Raw genomic sequence first — 13,367 nt, 5'->3', positions numbered from 1 at the left:
TCTGTGAAGCCTTCCTGGACCACCTGCTTCCTGTCTCCTGGATCTTCATTTCTCTCTCTACCTCTTCTATGCTGACACTATATATATAGTGTAGGGAGTCTATCTCCCTACACCAGAATGTGAGCTCTGATCGGGGGAGATTTTATTATATTATTATTATCATTACACTTGCTGGTGCAAACCCAGACCTGAAATAGTATTTAGGCAGCCATGGATGGCCAGTATATTTGTTTTCTTCTTTGTGTACCACTGATGCTTAAAACTGGTTTAATCACAATCTTTGGCTGATAACATTCCCCCTATTAGTCCAGGCATGGTCTGATTTTATTTAATTATGTAGTTATTTAGTTTTTTTTTTTTTTTTAGTTTATGTAATAAGCAGCCAAGAACTCATCACTCAAAGCAAAGCAAGGATATGACAAATCTACACCCAGACATAAGATCCTGCCTCAGGCCTTCCCACCCGAGGTCATCACCTTCCTTAATCTTTATCATTTTGCTTTTCTTTTTACTAATTCCATTGCATCTAATCTATGTGTATTCCTAATAGATATATTTTGCTGTAGTTATTTTTAGCCTATTCAAAACTTATTATGTTGTATATAATCTTCAAAGTCCTTCTCATTTAATATTACATTGTTAAGATTCACTAACATTGTTGCATGTGCTGTGGTTTATTCCTTTTGACAACAAGTAGTATTGATGGAATGAATATTTGACTTTATGTCTCCCCATGGGGCTTTCCTGGTGGCTCAGATGGTAAATAATCTGCCTGCAACGCAGGAGACCCGGGTTCTATCCCTGGGTCAGGAAGATCCCCTGGGAAGGGAATGGCAACCCACTCTAGTATTCTTGCCTGGGAAGTCCCATGGACAGAGGAGGCTGGTGGGCTACAGTCCATGGGGTCACAAAGAGTTGAGTACGACCGAGTGACTAACACGCACACAGTGCCAGCTAACACTTCTGGAGTGTGCACAAGGCACTCTGCTAAGGGTTTTGTTAACCCCACTAAGCAGATGGAAACTGACACACAAGAAGTGAGCGACTGGCCTGCGGTCGCACGCAAACGGCTCAAGGGCTGGAGGCAGGATTTGAACTTGTATCGTGTGCCTCTACTGACCCTGCACCAGGTCATCTCTGAGTAAACAAGGGGGTGAGCTCACACTTATCACCGCCGCCAGCCCTTTAGGAACCCCATTTAATGACTCAGTTACAAATCGACATTCGACACACACACATGCGCGCGTTCTGGAATTGCTCACAAATGCTTGTTAATTGACGGGCAGTTTTTAAGAGGAGAAACAGACTTCTGATGCTTACCAAGATTTGTCTGTCTGTTTCTGTCTCTTTCAATCCATCTCTTCTGTATTAAAGAAAAACACCCCTGGGCCTTGTGCTTACAGGACCTGGGGGGCTCAGAACCTATTAACAGGCTGAGCCTTTGGGCTTGGATCCCAGAAGAGGGGAACAGGCTGGGGCTGTGCCCTTGGTCAGAGCAGAGTTTATCTCTTTCCACACCAAGACCCTGAGGGACTGCAGGTGCCTCCCTCAGCAAAGCTCGGCATGCAGTGACCTGAGTGGGCAAGGGCTGGCTGACCCTGTCAGGGGTCTCCAGCCATCCCCTCCTCTTCTTGGCACTAGGAGCACCCACTCAGGGGCAAGATCTTTTCACATTAGGAGAAAATGGAAGTGATGGGGAAACTGGAGGGCTAGGCATAGGATTGAGCAAACAATAGAGGCCGTCCACAGAATGACTGCTCCTGCCCTGGGGTACACACAGCAGGGTCAAGGTCAGGCAAATAAATGAACGCTGTGCTGGCTTCTGCCCAGTGTTGGGCTCAAGTGAGCCAGGTTTGACCACAGGGAGGATGGGCCCACCCATTTTACCCTTCCAGGTGAAGAATGGCCTGTCCAACATGGCAGCCTTTGTGCAGGCCTGTAGCTGGTCTGGAAGGGGCTGCCTGGGCCGCGCCTTGTGGATCAGCCTGGGGAAGGCAGAGGGGCCTCTCCAGGAACCAGGGAAGTGGAGGAAGATGGAAGCCTCACACAGTGCAGATGTGTGAAGCAGGTGGTTCCAGACCAGCCTGAAGGGACGCGGGAAGGAAGGAAAGTGCATGCTGTGACATGTTCTACTCGCTGGCGTCCACAGGGGGCGGCAGAGAGCAGAAGACGGATAGCTGGGCTCCCCTGGTAATAAGGTCACCACCCAGCCTCAGTTTCCACTAAGCACCTGCAGGCCCAGAAGCCTAGAAGTTGAGTGCAGGTGTGTGGCACTGCGGAAGGGGGTGGGGCTAGTGCTGGTGCCGCGCACCCTGGTGAGACCACCTGGGGTGGGTGGCGAGGAGGGAGGCAGTCTTCCAGAGAGGGGAGGGACCGACAGCTCAGCGTGTCCTCTCACCACCCAGGCTGCACACTGGCATTGCCCCGGAACTTCTCAAACATGGAGACCCTCACCCACCCAGATCCGTGGAATCAGAAGGGATCAGTCTGTTTTAAAGCCTCCCCAGATGATTTCCTCTTCATCCAGGATCGAGAACCACTGGGTCAGACACTCTGCCAGCACCTTGAGCGCAGGTTTCTGTTCAGAGCTGTAGGGGCTGGGATGTTGACTCACTTCGTCTGTATGACGGTGATGGTGACAGAGAGTGCTGACCTCAGGGCTGTACGACGGTGATGGTAACAGAGTGCTGACCTCAGGCTGCTGTGAGGATGTGTATTAAGCTTGGCACATGGCTGTCACCTAGCAGGAGACTATACTGTCAGCTAACAGCACCAGTGCTTTGCACATGGGCTCTGGACTTGGCATTTTCAGAGCTGGACCTTCAGGGGCATCTTCATCTGGAGTCCCGGGTGGACACAGGACTTTTGGGGAGATGTTGTGTTTCTGGAATCTGAAGTCTGGGTGGAGCTGGCCTAGAGGCCTTGGTCAAAACAGTAGACACCGTCTTGTATCAGTTTCTGTGTTCAGAAATGATGATGTTGCCTGCTCCCTAAAGGTGTTAACCTTGGTCATTATGTCCATCTAGGGACAGGGCTTTAGCCAAAGGTTTTGGACAGGGCAACGTTTGTGGAGCATCTTCTGTGTGCTGTGTATGTGTGTGAGCTCAGTCGTGTCTGACTCTTTGTGACCCCATGGACTTAGCCCAGCGGGCTCCCGTGCCCATGGACTTTTGCAGGCAAGAGTACTGGAGTGGGTTGCCATTTCCTGCTCTAGGGGATCTTTCTGACCCAGGGATCAAATCTGAGTCTCTTGCATCTTCTACATTGGTAGGCAGATTCTTTACCACTGTGCTATCTTTGCGCAATATGTGTTCACATTTATTGCTTTACACAATTCTCACAGCAACTATGTGTGATGGATACACATATCCTCATTTTACCGAAGCTCAGAGAGGCCTGGCAACTTGCTCAAGGTCACGCAGGAGTACCAGGTCTCTTGACTTTGCACCATACCACAGCCACCTCCTGGCAGGTATAACCTGTGGCTTCCTGCCTAGGCAGACACCCATGCCTGACTTTAATCAACGCTCATTCTTTGGACAATCCTGACTCTACTTCATCTGTGAGGAGGGGAACTGAGTACAGGAGTGTTTCTGGAGTCCCAGTGCCAGCACTGTGTGTCCCTGGGGGCTGGCGGTGGTGGCCAAGCTGTGAGTGGGAAGGATGGGGAGCCCGTTGTTAGGTTTTTAGGGCTGGACAGTCAGGGATGTGAACTTCCAGGGGCAAGAGGGGTGGAGTCAGCAGGGGCAGCTGATCCTCCCTGAATGGGGCTGGGCTGGGGGCTTTAGGCACTTAGGTTGTACTCAAAGCTACCCCTCCATCCACAAGACCTATCCCCAAGGGTTTGTTCATTGACTTCTTTCCATTTTGTGTTATACTCTGGAGGAGGGGGTCATGAAGCTAACGGAGCCCCGCTAAGGGTCAGAGCGAGACACAGGTTCACCTAGCCTGGACTCTCTGGACAGCTGGATGGAGCAGAGTGGGGGTCAAACTCTGCAGCACCCACCCCGAGAGGCTGACCCATCACGCCCATTAGGAGCTGCCATTTCACTGGGAGTTTGGGATTTGGGGCTGGTTCCAGTCTACCTCCTTACTTTCCACTTTGCTTAAAGCAGGAAGTGGCTTCTTAGGGGTCCAAGGCTTAGTAAAAGGCACAGAGTGGGCTCTTGCACAAAGATGGGGATCTTTGCACCAAGCAGGGCAGGGATGGGGCCTGGGGAGGAGAAGAAAATGGCATGACCTTGGACATAATAGGCCCTGGTGGGGATAACCTCCATTCCATTGTAAATCTGAGTTCCTGGTCCTCACCAGACATTAGAGAACCTTCGGTTGTTTCCCTGCATCCTGACAGGTGTTTAATTTTCAGAAGTCCCTGAGTCCTGTGAGCCTCATTCAGTATTGCTGGTCCAGATTTCCCCCCAGCAAATTTCCAGCTGTGGACAAGTGCTGGGTGTTTTTCTCAGCTCCCCAGTACCTGTTGATGCAGAAGTCTCTGGGTTTCCACTGTCTTCGCTCTGCTGCCTTCTGCAACCATACACATTTTATCCCAGCTCTAATTGGTGCTCTTGGAGGCATTCCCCAGGCAGATGATATGGTGGTGTTGACAGACCCAAACGAGGACAAGAGAAGGTTCCCTGCCCCCGGTCACCATGCCCTCCAGAGAGGACTTCAGTCATCCCAAGCAGCTGTGTAGACTCCAGGCGAGGAAGGGGAGCTGAGGGAACCATACCACTAACAGCCCTGTCAGGACGCTTCTGTTGGCTGCAAAGAGTGTCTGCCTGCCTGCCTACGCGTGAAGTCCCAGGAGAATGGCTCATTAAAAAGGAGGGCCAGCGCTTTGTGTGGCCTGCAGGCTGAACCCTTCTTCCAGCCATCAGGGGTCTCTGGAAGGGTGGGCTGGCCTGGAGAAAAGGGGGCACCTGTGGTCTCTTCTTCCTCTAGTCCCCAGGGAAGCTCAGCTGGAGACACCTTTCTGACTGGGGACCCCGTGCTGCCCCTACCTGCCGCCACCCATCATCCCCTGAACTAGTTCCAGCAGCTCTCAGCAAACTCAGCCCTTATTTGCAGTGACCCTCCCACCCGCTCGTCTCTCCTCTCCCCCCAGCACTGGCCTCCATGAAGAGGGTTGCCAGATAAAATGCAGGATGCCCAGCTAAAGTTGAGTTTCAGGTACACAGTGGGAAAAATATTGCACAGGACATGCTTGATCCAAAACTCATTTATCATTTACCTAAAATTCAAATTGAAGTGAAATTCAAATTCAGATTTAATCTTGAGTTTTTGTTTGCTCAATCTGGCAACTTCACCCACAAAGACATCTCCTCACAAGGGGGCTGGGCCCAAGAGGGATGATACGTGCATTCTCTGCCTTCCAGCCTCTGTGGGACCCGCTCTACTGACCGAGGCCCTGGAGACAGGATTCTTAATAAGACGTAGGCTTCCGGTGCCACTAGTGGTAAAGGACCTGCCTGCCAACGCAGGAGACAAAAGAGACACAGTTTTGATCCCTGGGTCGGGAAGATCCCCTGGAGGAGGGCATGGCAACCCACTCCAGTATTCTTGCCTGGAGAATCCCAGGGACAGAGGAGCCTGGCAGGCTACAGTCCATGGGGTGGCAAAGAGTCAGACACGACGGAAGCGACTTAGCGCGCATGTGCCATTCAGTAAGTCTGGAGGAGGGCGGAGGCTCTGCAGTTCTAACAGGCTTCCAGTGCAGTGCCATCGGTCCAAGGACTGTACTTCAAGTAGCAAGGACGCAGGGCAGTGATTGCGGGCCAACCACAGGCTCATGGGGAAGTGAGGGGAGGTGGGGTGGGACATGCGGGTCTGAAAACATTGCTGCTTGGAGTTTAGTCCGCCATTCGGAGCTAATTTATCTGGGGCAGGACCCAAGCAAGGGATTTTAACTTTTGTGTGTGTGTGTGGTAAAAAGTGTAACAAATTTTACCATCTTAACTGTTTGTAAGTGTACAGTTTATAGTGTTAAGTGTATTCACTTTATTGTGAAACAGCTCTCTAGAACTCTTGCATCTCTCAAATCTGACCCTCGTGCCTGTTAAACAACAACACCCTGTTCCTCCTTCCCTCCGGCCCTCGGTGCCACTTTCTGTTTTTATGAATTTGACCGCTTTTAGATGCCTCATGTATAATAATACAGTCTTCGTGTTTTTGTGACTGCTTTATTTCAATTAGCATAGTGTCCTCAAGATGCATGCGTGCTGTAGCATGTGATAGAGGATTTCCGTCCTTTTTAAAGCTGAATAACATTCCACTGTGTGTATGGACCACAGTTTACTTATCCACTCATCCATTGGTGGGCATTTGGGTTGCTTCTGTCTCTTTCTGTTGTGAAGAATGCTGCTGGGAACACGGATGTGCAACTTTCTCTTTGAGACCCTGCTTTCAATTCTTTTGGGTACGTAACTGAGAAATGAGATCGCTCAATTGTATGGTAGTTCCATTTTAAATGTTTGTAAATTAATGAATTTGAGGAATCACCATCCTCTTTTTCATAGTGGTTGCCCCATTTTACAGTCACACCAATGATGCAGAAGGGTTGCCATTTTTTCCACATCCTCTCCCCGGGTGAGTCGAATTCCCAGGCAGGCTTGAGAGCCACTTCCCTGGGCTCATTCTCGGCAGGTTCTCTCTGAGTTTTCCTAGGTATAAGATGAATCCATCCCACAGCTTTAGGGGGTCCTGTTCCTGTGAATGGTGCCACAGCTGGTCTGGGAAAGAGAGACCTATCTTTGAATTCACAGATTGAGTACTGTGTGACTTTGGGCAAGTCATTTAACCTCTCTGAGCCTCAGGTCCACACCTGTAAAGGGATAGGAGAGTATCAACTATAACGAAAGGAAGATTGGATGAACCATGCATGCAAGAGCTTCTGGGATTCATAAATAGCCATGGGAATGTCAGATGAGCTGACAGTAGGAACTGAGGGAAGAAGCTCAAGCATCTGTGGTCAGGAAGGCTCACGTGGAGTCAGCTGACACTTACTGAGGCACCCCTGCCCCGCGGCATCGTAGGAGAGCTTCTCTGTTCACTGTCACCCCAGCATCTCACCCAGCACTGGTTCTGTGTCTAACACACGGCTGAGCAATGATGTCTGGGATACTGTCCTGGCAGCCTGTGGCAGATGAACTCCTAGGGACAGGGAGAGTGACATGACCAGAGCTGACCGTTATGGAGCACTTGTTATGTGCCAGGCGCTCAGGTAAGCTCTTAATTCTCCCAACGTTGCTGTGAGGTGGGTGCTGTTATTACCTTTGCTGTTCGTACGAGGCACAGAGCATTTAAGAAGCCTGCCCAAAGTTCCATGGCTCGAAAGCAGCAGAGCTGGGGTTTGAACCCAGGCAGTCTGAGTCCAGAAAATAGGCTGGTAAACATTGACCTTTATAAATAAAGAGCCACAGGTGTGTAAAACCATGATCTAAAGAATCATCACTTGGCTGCTTGCTGGAGGAGCAGAACTGAGTGGTGACCCTGTGAGTAACATGATTAACTGTGGTGTGGGGTGACCAGGCAAGACCAGGAGGACAAGCTTTCTGGGGCAGGGCCAGTGCTGGGAAGGGTGGGATGGACATCCACTGCCTGCTTGGCCTCAGGGAGGTCCTGTCTGAGATCTGGGATGAGCCTGAGGGTCGGGCAGAGAAGTGGGCCAGCTGGTTGCAAGACCCAGGAGGAACTGGGGCTCCAGGATGCGGCTAAAGCCTGGGCATGTGGATTGGACGCTACCTGAGAGCTCCTTCGATGCCCCTGACAAGGGTCAGGTCAGGAGGTCAGAACTGGCTCTGTAGGGGAAGAAGTCCTGATGCCATCCTTGAGTGACGGGCAGAAGCTAGACAAGCAGATAGGAGGTTACCGATGCCCTTAGAAGATGGGAGAACTGAGGCAGAAGTACAGAGATTCTTGCCTTGACCTGGAAGACTAACTCATTGGGGAATTTCAGGAGTCAAAGCAAGCTTCTGGGGAAGAAATATTTGGTCCAAGGTGGCTGCTGTTTCTACTTGTCTTATCAATGAAGAAAAATCAGAATAAAGGCAAATATTAATGAATAATTTTTCCATACATAAGCCTTGCATGCCTTCTGGATCCCTTCTGCTCCCTGGCTTTCCATGCGAGGTACCAGCTAAGACCACAGATTTGGTGTCAGTCACAGGTTAGTTCGAGTCCCATCCCAGTCACTGAATAGCTGTGTGTTCTTGGGCAACTTACTTGACCTCTCTGAACCTCGATTTTCTTATCTGTTGTGCAGGGATTGTCCTGAGCATTGAAGGATATTTAGCAGTATCCCTGACCTCTCTCTTCTAGATGCCAGTAACACCATCCCAACTCCTGAGTTGGTGACAACTAAAAATGTCTTCAGCGATTGCCAGATGTCCCCTGGAGGCAAAACTGCCCACAACTGGGAACTGCTGTCATAGTCCCTGGCTCCATTTTAGGCAGAAAAGGGTGAAATTCCATTTACTCTGTTTTGATTCATTTATTTGATAGTCATTTGCCATGCACCTGCTATGTGATGGACACAGGGAGGGGGGTTCAGTGGTGAGCCAGGCAGTTCACGTGTCCTCAGCGGCTCACACCATGGGGAGGGCGTGGCTGCTGTGGGAACACACTGATGACATGCGTAATCCTGGGCTTTTCTTTGGAAAACGGGCAGGAGGGCAGGGAGGTGGTCAGAGATAGCTCTGGGCTTGACCTGCAGGTGCCAGACCTTTTTCCTTTCCTGTTGTTGATGGAATGAATCTGGGAATCGTTATTAAAGGTTGCTTATGACATAACTGAGGGCCCAAATTGGCTGAAAAGATGTGCACTAATTTATCATACGGGGGGCAGGCAGTTACTTCATGTTGACACTTGGAGCTGGGCATGTGAGGCCTGCTGCTGTGTCTCCTAGAAACGGCAGTACTGTAGAGACAGGTGGGCTTACCAGGTCACCCCACAGAAGGAGTTGCTGCTACTAACCTGAGTTGCCAAGTGTGATGTGCCCACACCTCGGTCTCCCCAGAGACTCGGGCTGGCGGGGAAGCAGAGGAAGAGAAACTCAGGGGCTTTGAGGCCCAAAAACCTGTTTTGAAAGAAAACTTGGGAAAGTAATTTGCCTGCCCACGCTTGTAGGCTTGGGCGGACAGCACCTTTCCTAGGCCTTCTGAAATAAGGCTGCTTGCCATCCTTTGAAGAAAAAAAGAAAAGAAAAAGAAAAAAGTCTGCCCCTCACTTAGAAGAAAGAAAGAAAGGCTGGGTGTCCCAACAGTAGCCTTTCTTTGGGAGTCTTGGATGTCGCTCTTTTTTCAGCTTAAATCTATTTCTTGAGAATCCAGACCTTCATGAACAGTCTGGAAAACAGAAAGTGGCAGGAATAATTTTCCTTTGTTCAGAGGGAGTGGCAAGAAATGGGAGGAGAAAGGGACAACAGAGGATGAGATGGTTGGATGGCATCACTAACTTGATGGACATGAGTTTAGGCAAGCTCTGGGAGTTGGTGATGGACAGGGAAGGCTGGCGTGCTGCAGTCCATGGAGTCGCAGAGAGTCAGACACGACTGAGGGACTAAACTGAACTGAACTGAAAAAAACCTCCTAGTAATAATGACAACAGCTGTGATTAAAGAAAGGCAATGGGTGGTGGAAAGTAGCAATGGCATTTTGAGCACCTGCTGTGCCAGGTTGCTTTGCTATGTAGCTCATTGCAGATCCTTTCAAAACAGGTCTCACTGTCCCATCTCTGAGCTGGAAGACGAAAGTCCAATGTTGCCCAGCTGGCACTTGGTGAAGCCAGGATGCAGATCCTAGTCTAGGAAGAAATGAGAAAAACCAGTATAATGTAGTGAATTTTTCACTCTAAGATTAAATTGATCTCTCTTCAAAGGGTTGTCCCTTATTCTGAGATTTATGTCCTTCCAGTATTTTTGGTAATAAGATGCACTATCTTGTATTCATTTAGCCATGCCTCATGGCTTCTGGAATCTTAGTTCCCTGACCAGGGATTGAACTTGGGCCCTCAGCAGGGAGAACACGGAATCCTAAGTACTGGACCACCAGGAATTTCCTGCTGCACTATCTTTCATAGCTGTGGAGGCAGTAAATGTTGCCTACATGAAAATTTGGTACTCTCCCCTTAAAATCTTTATTTCCCAGGTTTGTGAAACTCCTCAGTCTGTTCAATTTAGAGGGTGATGCTCTGCCAGGAACAATCCCGGCTACCATTTTCTCTAAGAAGCAGCCACTGTCCCAACTCATGTGCTTCTCTGCCTTCCTTAGATTTTTGCTTAGGGTTGTGGATTTGTCAGAGAGGGAGAGTGAGGAGGAGGAGAAATCAGGAAAAATGATAAGTGACAACCCTTAGGGCAGCAGTGGTTTTCTAAGAAAAGATCGTAATTCTGTTGAAAATTGCTGGAGCAGAGAGTGCGGTCCAAGTAGGCATATGCAAATTATATGCAGATCACACACGGCCCTCCTATTTTATAACCTGGATGTCCCCCTTGGGAAAATGCTAATGGAGACTAGTGGTCTCCGGCAAGCCTCCCTTGCTGATCTCCAGGAGTCTGGCCCTAATTAACAAGTATTTTCCTGGCAGTGTGGGGCTCCAGTGATCTTAATTTTCATCCTCTTTCCCCCTCCCTCATCTTCATAGCCTGTGGCTGAGCCTCAGAGGGCTCTTCTAATTCAATGGCACATGTTGTGGGGAACATGGCCAGAGTCCTGACCTGGAAAGTTCTAGAATCCTCAGCTAGACCTTACTTTCTATAGGGTTCCTAGGGTCCCAGCCCAGTTGACTGTGAGGGAAGGGGCTGCTTAAAGCATTGGCTGGCAGACTTGTGCATGCATCAGAATGATGTGAAGTGCTTGTTTACGCATTGCTGGGCTCCACCCCAGGGTTACAGATTCACAAGGTCTGGGATGGGCTGGAAAACTGGCATTTCCATTAAGTTCCCAGACCACAGACCTAAACACCACTGGCCTAGGGTGACTTGAAATGTGGTCCCTGGGTAACAGGTTGTTACCAGTCTGTCTAGAAATTAAGAATAAATATTTAGAAACTTTTCTTGAAATGTAATATTGCTACAACATCTAAGTACATGATTTTTCTTCTATTAATTTTTATTTTACTTCCCCAAATTATTGGTCTCTGATAGTTTAGGAGTTAAAAAAAAAAAAAAAAAACAACCAGCAAGTCTTTTGCCACAGATAGCAATTTGGGAACTCTGGCCAAGAGGGGCCAGGCACTCTAGGGCAGTCCTTGGCTGGCAGGAGAACTGGAGTGCCCATCCAGAAACTGAGGCTCTGGGCAGGCTGGGCATGCAGTGGACCAGCTCCAGAAGTGTTTGCCAATGTGTTGGGGGTGGTGGGAGGCTGGGGGAAGGACAGGGTGTTGGTTGTTATGGTGACTGGTGGGGGGGGCAGAAAACTGGCATATAGTGGCTGAGGGCTGGGCACGGGCACCGTGGAGACTTGTCCTGCCCTCAATGCCAGTTGAACCCCTGTAGAAAAACAATGGGGAGGATGGAGCTAAGCAGCTGGCCCCACTCCAGACCCCCTGCCCTGCCTTGGGGATGGGTGGACCTAGGGGCAGGGAGCAGGGTGGGGGCTGCACTGGTCAGAACCGGCTCAACCAGAGTGCCTTTGTTTGTACATGGTAACTACGTGTGCGCGTGTGTGCATGGCCTTTCACAGATGGCAACGATACATTGGTTGGTGCCTCACAGGTACCTCTTGCTTCAAGCAAAACCAGCATCCAAAAGCTTCAAAGTAGAAAAGGGGTAGATTGGCGGAGGGTGATAAGGCTAATTTTTTTTTTTTTTTAAAGATTAACTGTAGGAGTCTCTGCTACATAAAAAATTGTACCAAAAAGTGTAGTCTCCTCCGGCGTCCAGGACAGCTGTTTGTGTAAAGTAAGGGATACCTGTTCTTACAGAGGAAGGTGGCAGAATCTAAAGGTGGGTACGACTTTAGATGGCCTTGTAAATTGCTTGGAAGGCTCTAACGGCAATAAATGCCGCCTTAATAAGTAGTTGCAGCTCGATGGGATCCGGCCTGAGTCTGGGACTTGGCAGCCTATTTTATCGTTGCCCCTCACCAGCCCCCTAGCCTGGGGCCGGTCCTTTCCAGCCAGGAGAGAAAGTTTTGTGATTCCGGCCTGCTGTCTTTGTAGATAGTGTTTGACATTTTATGGTGACAGTGTGAGAAGTAATTAGTTGTCTTGTGCCTTTGGGCGTCCGAGGAGGCCACTGGCTCTCCAGGCTTGGAGTCATAGAGTGCAGAGCCTGAAAGGGGCTTAGCATTCATCAACCCCTCATTTTATAGGGTGGAAACTGAGGCCCTGGAGGCCCCGAATCCGCCCCGAGTGGACCTTGTGTTAAGGCAGGCAGTGGGCCTATTGTTGGAGGCTTACCATGTAATTAATGGGGTTTGGAGCAATTACAGGGACAGTAAAGCCCCTCGTTTGTTTCTTGTGCCAGGCCCGAGATTCCTTAGGAGGGTGGAGCAGGAGGGTGGAGGGAAGGTGGTAAGAAGGTGGCAGATAGTTGGCAGATAGCTCTTGCCAGGCCTGCTCCGTGGAACCTGCTGGCTTACGTTTTTATACTGTGCTCCTCGGAGGATTCCGGCACACCGTGAGTATCAGCACGAGGTGCCCCACCTACTTTTTCTCTGGGGCTAATTCTTGTTGGCTTTTAATGCTGGGCTGTAAGGAGCCTGCTTTTCTATTTCTTCTCTTTTTTTTTTTCAAGTGAACACTGAGTAAGAAATCATGAAAGTTGGCATCATTCTAGGGTGGGGGTTCCTGCACCTTCCTGGGCCCTGGGGACAGTTGTTGAGGCAGAGCTGGAAGTCACTGACTGGGGAGGGGAGTGGGGACCTGGGCTGATGAGATCAGCACACTGAATGCTTGCAGCTCTGTGGGATTCCATGTCAGGCCCCTGAATTCACCCATTCAGTCAACAAGTATTTACTGAGCATCTATTATTTCCCAGGCACTGTGCTAACTGCTGGCAATGTATGGTGGTGAAGGCTGCCCAGCGGTGTGACTGCACTTAATGCCACTGAACTGCACACTTGAATACTTGAGTGGGAAATTTCACGTTGTGTATATTTTACAATGATAAGGATAAAAGAGAGGGAGAGAGCAAAATAGGATAAGGTCCCTGATTCCCGGAGGGTGCTGGTCCTTTGCAAACTCCCTGACAGGACCTGGAGCCTGAAGAGTGGGGGTTAATGGCCACCCATGGAAGGGGTCAGTGGGAGACCCTGGGAGGCCGGAGTGCCCAGGATAGGCTGAAGACGGGGCGTCTCGCAGGAATCACCCAACGGCATGCTCACGAAAGGAGCTGTCTGTGCAACAGAGGATGCTGTCTTTAAATACAT

The 13,367-nt window shown here is 49.8% G+C and overlaps 1 protein-coding gene across 6 annotated transcripts in view; it reads left to right on the top strand.

The window, feature by feature from the left end:
• Nucleotides 1-13,367, top strand: part of ZBTB7C (zinc finger and BTB domain containing 7C) — a 383,007-nt gene that overhangs the window by 96,381 nt on the left and 273,259 nt on the right. The window contains exon 1 of one of the 6 annotated variants that reach the window (XM_070779015.1): nt 11,429-11,941. The exons of 4 other annotated variants lie outside the window; for them this stretch is intronic. The gene's annotated coding sequence lies outside the window, so the exon portion shown is untranslated. Of the gene's footprint in view, nt 1-11,428; nt 11,942-13,367 lie in introns of those variants that run through there. One more of the 6 variants, XM_070779013.1, reaches the window with a different exon arrangement.

The sequence above is a fragment of the Bos indicus genome, chromosome 24, assembly GCF_029378745.1.
Source record: "Bos indicus isolate NIAB-ARS_2022 breed Sahiwal x Tharparkar chromosome 24, NIAB-ARS_B.indTharparkar_mat_pri_1.0, whole genome shotgun sequence".
Classification (NCBI taxonomy): Eukaryota; Metazoa; Chordata; class Mammalia; order Artiodactyla; family Bovidae; genus Bos; species Bos indicus.
The sequence above is the reverse complement of the archived record's forward strand: the minus strand, read 5'-3'. Positions and strand labels throughout refer to the sequence as shown.